This window comes from Periplaneta americana, chromosome 9 (genome assembly GCF_040183065.1).
Source record: "Periplaneta americana isolate PAMFEO1 chromosome 9, P.americana_PAMFEO1_priV1, whole genome shotgun sequence".
NCBI lineage: Eukaryota > Metazoa > Arthropoda > Insecta > Blattodea > Blattidae > Periplaneta > Periplaneta americana.
In genome coordinates, this window is record NC_091125.1 from 164,158,919 (window position 1) to 164,171,233 (window position 12,315).

Sequence of the window (12,315 nt, forward strand, 5' to 3'; positions counted from 1 at the left end):
GCCGAGTCAGTGGAAGTAATGGAGTTCCATACAACAGATGCATATATTCAAGCTTGGTTCTAACCAATGTATAGCATAAAATTAATAAACACATAGGAGTAGAAAAAGAATAAGTTATACATCTAATTAGACCAAGCATTCTTAATGAATGGGTATAAATATATTGCACATGATCATGGAAATATAATTTAGAATCAAGTATAACATCAAGATCTCTAATACTATCTTTCTTAGTAATTATGACATTACTAAGAGAATAATTAAATTTTAGGGAAGTAGTTTTCCGTGAGAAGGAAATGACAAAAGTTTTGGATAGATTAATTTAATAATAATAATAATAATAATAATAATAATAATAATAATAATAATAATAATAATAAGAAGAATAATTTCATAAGCTTTGAATACGGATGTGATTTTATGGTGACTATTTCGTTTATATGACGTAATTCCATTTTCCACCAATGAAATGTAATGCCATTTTGAATTCCAACCCATCACAGTCACATATCGCGGTAATTTCTGCAGCTCGATTTATCACTATCACTTTATCGCATCATCTTTCTTTTGTTTAGTCAGTGTCGCCAACTGTTTCCACGTAAATCGATGAGCATGAATCCATTGTACTAAATAAAGTGCGAAATCCTACTTCCACATCTACATCTTCATCTTCTAATTCCATGCCCATTGTATCTAAGGAAAATGACACTCCTTTATAACAATTGTTCATTTAGTTAATGTATTAATCAGGTTATTTGTAATTATACTATAAAATGTTTAAATTAAATTATGATTTCAGCAGACAATGAAAATGTATTTGTTATAATAACAAGAGAAAAGTGCAGTACATGTAATTAACATTGTTAAACGAGTATTTCGCTTTTTTTCAATTGGCATTACTGAATGACATAAAATTTCTTTATTGCAGTATTCGATATTCATCTATTTCAACTTCACAATATGTGAATAGGTTAAGCATTCATAAATATACAATTATTAATATTTTGTGAGCTAATTTTAGAGATATATTATTTACAGTTTTCTTTTATTCACGAAAAAGTCAATAGTAATGTCACAAGAGGTCTGAGATTTGCCGATAATGTAGCAAAATACTTTTTTTTTTGTATTCAAACATGTACAGGAACGAATAAAATGTTTCATGCCTTGGAAGTAAAATAGTATAATAATAATAATAATAATAATAATAATAATAATAATAATAATAATAATAATAATAATATTAATAATAATAATAAACACTTATTTTAGCTGGCAGAGTTAAGGCCGTAATGCCTTCTCTTCCACTCAACGAGCAAAAAAGTATAGTACATACATATATATCAACTTACAAAGAATTCAACAATTTGATTTAGATAAGAGCTACATGTATACAAGAGTTATTTGCGAATTAAACAACAAAATACTATGAACTATTAATTAAACACTGAAATACAAACTATGTAGCAGAATTAAGCTAAAATACATAGAATGTTAATATATTTCAAATAATGTTAGATAATAGAAAGAGATTATTATGAGACAATTTTGAAAATACAGCACTATCAGGATGCATGTTTAAAGGAGGAAGTAACAATGTAGTCAGTGATAGTTTAAGTCAGTATGATTGGAGAGAAGGTATAATTATAACATTATTATTCGTACAATTCATTTTTTTTTAATTTTTTATCTTCTCGCTTTATTTTCATTTTATTCTAGAATTTAAATTGCAAAACAATGTGTACGATTTTGATATATTTCTACTATCTCAATGTAGCTTACTGAAACACATATTTCAAGCAGGTGAAATGTAGGTACGTTGTAAAGTTCAATACAACGAAAACATTATAAATTTATAAGAAGAGGCAATAAATAGTAAATTATAAGATAACGTATAAAAATAGAACATACGGAGAAGTTACAACAATAATACTAAATTAAAAAATTATACTTTCGCAGTCGGTAGGACTCGAACCTACGCTCCCAGAGGGAATCTGATTTCTAGTCAGACGCCTTAACCACTCGGCCACGACTGCTCACGGAGGAAGCCGAGCATATTCCGGAGCCTTTGATGTCTCGAATGCTCGCGAGATCCCAACAGAAATAAATTACAGCGTCCTTTCGTGAGCTCGTAAGTATAATACGATATTAATACGATAGCATAATAACAGTAACAAACAATGTGGTACATCATTTATGATCTTGTACATCTGTTGAATATCATTTTAACAGATAAACTTGCTTTCGAAGAGAATTTATTTCAATTTCAGTCACTCTTATTATCAAGATGAATGACTAATTACCATAGAAATATGAAATGTAGTTTTACAAACGATCATTATGAAATATTTTCATCATTAGTACGCTGTGAATGCACGACAAAAAAAAAAGAGGCCTTATTAGAATTTATGAGTTTGTTCGAAACAAATTAAAATAATATGTTAATAAAAATAAAGACGAAATTAATAAATATGCTAATTATTTATTCGTAATTATTCGTGGTTCTACGTATGGATTGCTCCATTTCATAACCGCGTTTCAGGGAAATTTCTTTCCATAATAATTTGGAGGCATTGTTATTGTTATCACGATGCGTTGTATCATCTTTTGTACCAGTACACGATAATTAAAACAATAAATTGCTGTTATACAGATACTCCTTTGTATTATGCTATAGTTTGAAAAGTTTTAAAATGGATTATTGAGTGTATACACAAATAAAAAAAATATATATAATTATATTCAAATGCTAATTATCTCCATGCGTCTGTATGTTCCGTTTCGTTTTGCTTAAGGGGAAATTTCTCGTTATTATTTCAGGCAATTATTGTAATGCATATTTTCAGCAGAGCATAAGCTAAAACTTATTATATTACATTGCTCAAAACTAAATTAATTTGTATAAATAACCATTAAACTATTGTGTTTCTTATTAGTATGCATGATCGAAAGAGGTTGGAATGGTATGGAAATCAGTGTTGCCAACAGAAGTGTACAGAACTTTGCCTTTGATCATAAGACTGGCTTCTTATCCCTGAGCAACGCCGTGGTATAACTGTTAATAATAAATTAAAGAGGAAAGTGAAGAATAAATAATTAGGTCTGAGGTCTCTTTCGTTTATCTCGTCAAGGAGCGCAAGTCATACTGTGAACCGGTTATTGAAGATCGGTCTAATTATGTCGTGTTTATTGTACATGGAAACAAACTTTCACTGCATTTCTCAGTAAGTTTTTACAACAGTCTGAATGTAAATGTTGTATTTAGACAATGGATTTGTTCATTATCTCTTTAATTCATGTCATATTTCATGATAGCCCCACAAGCAATAATATACTGGGTTAATATCTGGCGATATTGCAGGCCAAGTTATAGGAAAATGCCTACTGATAACACGACCACCAGTACAACCAGAAACAAATTCATTGTCATGACTAGGATGACCAGACGTCCTCTTTTGTCCGGAAATGTCATCCTTTTTAGGCCTTTGTCCGGGGCCCGGGCGGACTTTAAAAAAATTAAGAAATGTCTTCCTTTTCGTAACTTGTATGCATGATATTTTGAAATTATCTTATCTGACGTCGTTTTCAAGTAATTTGCCTAGTAGGTGGCAGCAGCATCGACGGAATATACTCTTTGCCAACGATCATAATATTCTGGGGAAATTCTACAGATAGTAACAGTATATTTCTATTACAAAAAAGAGTAATTAGAATAATAGTAGGTGCCAAATCTAGAGAATCTTCTAGGACTATTTTAAAAAAACTACAAATAATGCCCATGGCTTGTCAGTACATCTTTTCATTAATAATCTTCCTCGTATGTAATCGTGAGAACTTTGTAACTAATTCAACAGTTCATAGCATAAATACACATCAAAAAAATGACTTTCATACTCCATCGGCAAGTCTATCATGCTATCAAAGAGGAGTGAGTTATATGGCAGTAAAAATTTTTAATAGCCTCCCTATCGATATAAAAAATGAAACTCAAAACATAAGATTATTTAGGGCCAATTTAAAAAAGTACCTAATTTTTTACGCCTTCTATTCTGTAGGTGAATTCATGACATTCAAAAACACAAAATGAAATTAATACTAAAACTATGTGTTATACTAGTAGACTATATTGTAAATCTCGTCTGTATATATATATTTCATCTAGACTGTGACTATAAATTAAGACTTTAAATCAAGCGTCTCAAGGCCAATGCATAAAAGTTGTCACAGAGAGCAAGTGTAAATAACGTAATCAGCTGAAGAGATAAGCGCAGTACCCGAAGATAGCCGATCGCTGATTAATGTTACAAGCATGAGCGAGCTAAGTTGTAACTGTCGCGGAAGAAATGCCACAAAGCTGCACTGTCACAATAGACGGTTGTTTTCGGAAGGAATTTCTTAAGTAGTTTGCAATAATAATAATACATTTATTTTCTAATTATATACTATCAATGAGTAAAAAGAAGACATCTGAAGCACGAAGAACCATACATGTTACGTAATTATTTAAGCACAAGGAACTGGCCACCTTACTCCATTATCTCCTGGCCTAGTTGACTCATAAGTGGTGCCTTGTTGGTATCACTTGTGAGGTTCAGACCTGTCTTCAGACAGTTGACCAAACAATAACAATATTTCATTTCTAGTAAAGGTTCTTGGTATCGCTCTTTTTTTAAGTTTATACTATATTTAATAAAATAAAATTCAATTAAATAATAATAATAAAATTACAATTAAACTTGTTGGTTGTTAAAGTAAGTATTCTTACGTTACGCTAATATTAATATATTAATTACAATAATAGTTAAATAATATATTTCGTAATGTTTTCAATAATTAAAAATAACCTAAACCCCTTAGAAATTCACAAGCAATTATTTTAAATTAGAACTATTCAAATCTTAAATCTGGTCTGAAATTCTTTTCTCAAGTCCTTCAGTATTTCATTATATTTGTTACACTGGTCTTGATTCAAATCAGGTAACAATTTTGGATTAATAAAGTGGTACCCACTGAAACTTGCGTCTCCCACAATTTCGCTTTCCTTATGAAATCTTTTATTTCTTCATACATTTGCGGTAATAAGAACATTCTTTCCTCGGAGATGGACACAATGACTGACTGTTACATCGTAGCGGTTGCAGATGTCTATTCAAACGTCGCGGTCAATGACGTCATCCGGAGATACACGAACTGCTCCTGCATCTTGTTTCACTCTTACATTGAAAAAGAGAAAGAGGAGGAAATGCTCTGAGAAGGCCCTATTGAGACGTCTGCTTTAAATAGTATTTAGTTTTTTGACTTGTTCCATATTCTAGCTGTAAAGCAATGTATGAATACCTTACTTACAAATGGCTTTTAAGGAACCCGAAGGTTCATTGCCGCCCTCACATAAGCCCGCCAGCGGTCCCTATCCTGTGCAAGATTAATCCAGTCTCTATCATCATACCCCACCTCCCTCAAATCCATTTTAATATTATCCTCCCATCTACGTCTCGGCCTCCCTAAAGGTCTTTTTCCCTCCGGTCTCCCAACTAACACTCTATATGCATTTCTGGATTCGCCCATACGTGCTACATGCCCTGCCCATCTCAAACGTCTGGATTTAATGTTCCTAATTATGTCAGGTGAAGAATACAATGCGTGCAGTTCTGTGTTGTGTAACTTTCTCCATCCTCCTGTAACTTCATCCCGCTTAGCCCCAAATATTTTCCTAAGCACCTTATTCTCAAACACCCTGAACCTATATTCCTCTCTCAGAGTGAGAGTCCAAGTTTCACAACCATACAGAACAACCGGTAATATAACTGTTTTATAAATTCTAACTTTCAGATTTTTGGACAGCAGACTGGATGATAAGAGCTTTTCAACCGAATAATAACACGCATTTCCCATATTTATTCTGCGTTTAATTTCCTCCCGAGTGTCATTTATATTTGTTACTGTTGCTCCAAGATATTTGAATTTTTACACCTCTTCGAAGGATAAATCTCCAATTTTTATATTTCCATTTCGTACAATATTCTGGTCACGAGACATAATCATATACTTTGTCTTTTCGGGATTTACTTCCAAACCGATCGCTCTACTTGCTTCAAGTAAAATTTCCGTGTTTTCCCTAATCGTTTGTGTATTTTCTCCTAACATATTCACGTCATCCGCATAGACAATGTATGAATACCATGGAAAGTTAATAAATACAATACAATACAATACAATACAATACAATACAATCATAACTGTTTTTGCTCTTTCTTGTTATGGTCGTTGCTCAGAGGTAGCTAGTAAATCGAGAGATCGAGGTACGAATGTGAATCTAAATAGATATTTTCTGTCCTCTTTAATTAATAAATATAGTTCCCTTGTCCTCCGTATATAGCTAATTGTAAAAACATTATTATTAAGTTTTTCATTGTATTTATTTTGTAATAAAATAGATATTAACATACTTTTAAGTATGATATAAGCACAACCTAGTATATGCAGTCACGAAGCTCAATACGTAGTAAATAAGCATTCATAGATAGTTGCTAACCACTAAGATCGCTAATATCGCCTCATTACAGACAATGCGAAATAGTAAAGGCACAGTCTATTGTTCCTAGCACCCTCACAACTCAAGCTTCGTGACTGTATATACTAGACTGTGATATAAGCCTAAATCTGTGCTGTAAATATTTTGTAATAAAATAGATAGTGTATTGACGTAATTTAAAGTTTAATATAGGCCTAAGCCTAAATCTAAGTATACATATTTTTTGTCCTCTTTTTTTGAACAGTATCCTCCTGTTTGAAGCTTTGTATCCTCTTTTTAATAGATATGAATCTGGTCACTCTAGTCATGACGCTGCAAAAAAAAAAAAAAAAAAAAAAAAAAAAAAAAAAAAAAAAAAAAAAATCCCATTTCTTCTGTAATAAGAAAGTGCCGGAATTTTTAAGATTGTGTAGAAAATAATATTTCTTAAAATTACATCATACTTGTGAAAAACCCTATAGTCTATATTTATTCTGACAGCATTATAAGAGTCTAATTAGAGAAAAAGTATTTGAGAAGTATCAACATGGAAATAATGAGGTCCTTGCCATTGACAGACTGTAATTGTGATTTTACCATAAGGAATATATTGAAATTTGAATGTTGTACAGTTTTTTACTGACACTTTTAAATATATATATATTGATGAGGTTTAACAAGTTCGTAGTTTAAAGAAAAGAAAGAAACTAAGGATAATGTACATTATGCAACGAGCCTATAATGAAGGTAATTAAGAAGCGAGTATGGATATTTAAGAAACGAGCGCAAGCGAGTTTAATAATTTTCATACGAGCTTCTTAATTATCATTATAGGCGAGTTTCATACGACTTTTTATGCTCGACCATATTTCCAACTTGATATTATTAATTTTCTTTGTATCTGACCTTGACGAATGTCCCGTATGTTGTGAGATGTGCGCAGACGCGAAATTATTGCTTTTTTTCCGACGAACAGATGTTCACATTGACCTTGCTAGGCCATAAGAACCTACAGAGTTAACATTGAAATTAAATTTGACATTGAAAAACGAGATGACAAATTGAATTTATTTGAATATTATTTACAATTAACGCTAATTATTATAGTAACAGAACATAACCTTCTGCGACAGTATTGGATTTCCAGCCTCCGTGACTTTTCGCTAATTCTCTTTCGATTGCATATCCGAGAATAATCGATACTTGCGGTTTTATAACGGTAGAAAGCTGACCTGTCATTGGCTGAAGAGTTGTAACCTGAGTCGTCATTGGCTGAAAGACGTGACCTTTAATGAGTAGGTGTACTTTAATGACATGCATTAAAGATCTGCTACCAGGTGTATAATTACTACATTTCGGCATGGTCGAGCATAAAATATATTTTACTTTTTAGCTAATCTATAAGAAAGAGCGAAGATGTCGCACATTATTATTATTATTATTATTATTATTATTATTATTATTATTATTATTATTATTATTGTTATTATTATTATTAAGGCATCTGAGTTATAGCCCTGATCACACACACACACACACGTATATATATATATATATATATATATATATATATATATATATATATATAACAGATCGGCCATCCCAATTTAAAAACGGTAACATGTGGAAGAGAAGAACAACCAGGATCGCCACCGTCCATTGGAAACGACCTCTACAGGGAAGTAATTGCTCCATGCAATTCAAATAAGAGTTATACGTGACTTCTTATGCAGTAGCTAGATAGCAGCTTAGCGAAATTGATAAAAGTTGTTGCCGTCAAAGCCTATATAGTCCGCTTCTTCTTACTTTATACCCTAAGTGTGAAACCTAACTATTTTCCTCCTAATACTACATATGCTAGTGTATTATAGTGATTTTCTAGTTGTCCGTTTTCTTTTGCCAAATTTGTTCCGAATTTCGGTACTGGCAGAGACTCAAACTGACATAAGAAAATTTGAAAACATATTTGAAATTAGGACGAAAAATGCTATAAGAATCACCCATTCTTTATCTTTTAACAAAAAAAATATGTTTAATTTTGTTGACCAGTGTAATTATATTAATACTAGTGGCTTGTGCAGCAAATACTAAGTCCATAAGAAGTTCAAATAAAAATTGTTCAAATTTATTTTCAATGAAGAATACCAGATATTTTGAAATTTAATTGGTTCCATAATTGTGAAACATACTCCCTTTGAATGTTTTTTTTATGCCAAATACTTCTCCTTGAACCTATCCGTCTTCAGTTCTTGAGTTTCAATGCGAAATCGCAAGTAACAATGTCAGGACGATCAGCGAGTTTTTCATGTAAGAGTAATGCAGTAGCTATTTCAGGTCATTGCGGATTGTAGGTGAAAGTTAAGAAAATGTAAGGTTTGTCATGCTTTAACAAAAGGACTTAGCATCTTGGTATAGCTGCTGCATGTTTCGTGAACTACCCTGAAATGTAGAGGGCAGAATCACTTTTTCCCACTAAGAGATCTTGCCGAGGTGATCAAGAGACTACGAAATCTTGTAGGCCTCTTATTTTATCAGTAAGTAATACCTTTTGGTATTTTCTTAGGAATTGTAATTTTTGCGCTTCCTCCAGACAATACTGATCTACCAAATAGTGCTAGATTAATTTGTGTAACAATGAATGTTATCCCGTATATTTTCTGTAATATAGGCTGTTGTAAGGAATCTATTGCTGAGTTGCGGAAAATGAGGCAAATGATAATATGTCAGAGTTGCAGAATCTTATATGCGCCCTAAATAAAATTGTCCATCGTAAATCGTTAACAGTTTCAGTGTTTCATTCGTTGCCGGTTGCGGGAAATAAACTTACTCATCACGGTAGCAAGAAGTGAAATGGCATGCTATTTTCCCTACAACAAAATATGCTTGGCAGCGATCACAAATCTAATCGGTTAAATCAAAGAAATATGAAATTAATGTTGATGTAGTTTAAGACGCAGCTAAAATAGGAAGCATGACTCAGTTACTACCAAGGAAAATTAGAGAATCAGACATATAAATATCTATCTATATCACACTGCCATTAGGGGAGAGTCGGGTAGTATCGGACATCGGGTAGTATCGGACAGTGCGTTTCTTTCACCTACCACCATATGGTAGTACCTGAATGACATGGTTACGTTTCTCTATGCGACATCACAGAAACGTAACCATGTCAATCAGGTACTATCATCGTGTGGTAGATGAAAGAAACTCACTGTCCGATATTACTCGATGTCCGATACTACCCGACTCTCCCCTAATTATATGAAAAAGACCTACACCACTTGATTAATAACTATAAAAGTATTTCATTTTTAATAACAATAGTGTTACCTTACGTAAGTTTTATAGTTTTCAGTAACATATATATATATATATATATATATATATATATATATATATATATATATATATATATATATAGCCGTTACTCAGTAAATTATAGAAATGAAGATCTAATATAAAATATTCTTTCTCTGCGTCTACTTACATGAAAAAACCCAAAAGGTTTCACTTTCATATCATTAGTATAGCATTATGTGTTGCATTAACTATAATAATACTTCATTTTTAGTGGTAATAATGTCATCAAACACTCTTAAGTTTTATAGTTCTTAATATCCAATACACAGCTGTACTCGGAAAACTACAGACCAGAGAATCAGACCTGTAAATTATTTTTGTATAGGCTACGTTATCAAAAAATTACACAAATGAAGATCGACATATTGGCATTATGATGTGAAAGAATCTGAGCCATCTGAACTCTATATCAGCAATCCTGTAGGTCATGGCCTTCGTGTAATAGTCTATTGTTTATTGTAGTGTGTGTGTTTTGTTTTATTCTGAAATGCAATTAATTAGTTCTCAAAACTGACGAAAGATTGATTTTGGAAAATAGGAAAATTATGTAGAAAAATTGACATTTCACTGAAAACTACTATTTTTTCTGAAAAACTTTGAGTTCCAAGCTTCAAAATGAGGGGTCATTTATTATAATCCGTTCAACCGTTTTTCCGTAATTTCCATTACCAGTTCAAATTATATATATAGAAGTAATAGGCTACAATAATAATAAATAAACAGTATAAATTGTAAAGTGATATTGGGTTTTCGGAATTTTTACTAATCATTGCATGCGGCCCAAACAAAATACATTTTTAGGTTAAATCTCACGAATCATAAATTTTTCAGCCAAACCAATGAATTTAATGTTGCCAGACAAAACACGTTTTAATATTAGATCAATCATAAATAACATTTATTTTATCATTGTTTCAGTGCATAGCACTGTGATTTTATCTGCTTTAGCGATATCTGATAACAGTTGGTAACATTGAAAAGACGGCCATATTAGCTTTTTAGAAACTAATGTTACGTGAACTACACCATAATGACGTAACCTGTGCACTGCTACAACGCATGGTTTCAGTTTTGTAGGTCTAATTATTATGTTTTCTTTTGTACGGTGGTATTAGTTCGATACTCAACACTGTACCTGACCGCTGTTTAGTACATTGCATTAAATATCAAATCACGATCACATAAAAAATGTTGACGTCAAGAGCCGGGTCATGAATGCAGCCAGTCATCTGCTCTGCTGTTGCAATAACTAATCTCTGCAGACACAATGGAGCAAGTAGCTTTAATGGATACTTCCGATTCAATCGTTTTTCGTATCCCGGCTCATGTTGTCGGTCCCACGGGTCGTGTCAACCGTGTACAGTCTTTGCAGCAAGGTAATGGACTGTAACCTAACCGAATAATTATATGTTTGAAGACCTGCTAAATTTATAACAGCTTATCAGCTCTGTTAATACTGCACACTAGTTTCAAATCATATTATACGAGGTAATTATTTAGGATGTGACGTCATTTTGATTATGACAATGGCATAATAAACAAATTAACAATGTTGTAATGAACATATTACATAGACTATAGAATGTAGTAAGCAGAGGCGCCAAGCAAAGCATTACTAAAGTTTGGAAATATGTTACTCTTACAAGGAGAGGACACGCTCTGTATATCACCGAATGGAATAAGATTGTGTGAGATGAAAGTACAAGACTTAGGGAGACCCGGGCAAAATGAATAACCCGGGCAAAGAGAATAATGCCTATTTCTTATAAACGCCAACAGGTAGCGCTTTCTGCTATGCTGGGGAAGAATCCCTACCAGATTTTTCTGCTGGAACTGACTTGTCGTCATTCTAGCTAGTGAGAGAAGAAGTCAGCGTGTGTTTGAAGAAAATTGACTGTTTTCTTAAAATATTTCAAGGTAAGAGAAACAAATGTACAACACACAATACTGCAGAAACTTTTTGTTATGTGATAGTTTTATATAGGCGATAGAATTAGTTCTAAAATGTCGTACTTACGAAGAAGTTTATTGACGTTTATGTTTGTATAACCTTAAATGAAAAGCGAAGTGGCGTCTGCGAGCAAAGTGAATAGGGCAAAGTGGATAACTTATCCACTATATAAGTGTCAGCTGTATTTTTATATGTATTTGTCTATTGTAATAAAGCGTGTTAGATCATTTTACATAGTGGAGGCATTAAGTCACACTAATTAAATAATAAATCTGCAACACTGATCTTAATTTTTACTTAAAAAGGTCGTAATGTGTTTTCAGATGGTTTAATTTTTCAAGTGGAAGACGGAGCAAGCCAAATGGTCGGAAGAAGCCATGAAGAAAGCACTTGAAGAAATAAAATCTTCCAATCAGTGGTTCTGCTATCTGGCCATACAACCATAACGTGTTTGTTGATGGAGAGTTTGCTCCAGATGAACTTACAGATCGAC

At 32.4% G+C, this 12,315-nt stretch overlaps 1 non-coding gene across 1 annotated transcript; it reads right to left on the reverse strand.

Moving 5' to 3' along the window:
* Positions 1-1,951: 1,951 nt before the first annotated feature.
* TRNAS-AGA (transfer RNA serine (anticodon AGA)) lies at positions 1,952-2,033 on the reverse strand. Its single transcript has one exon. It is a non-coding gene; the product is annotated as a tRNA-Ser (tRNA).
* Positions 2,034-12,315: the final 10,282 nt, after the last annotated feature.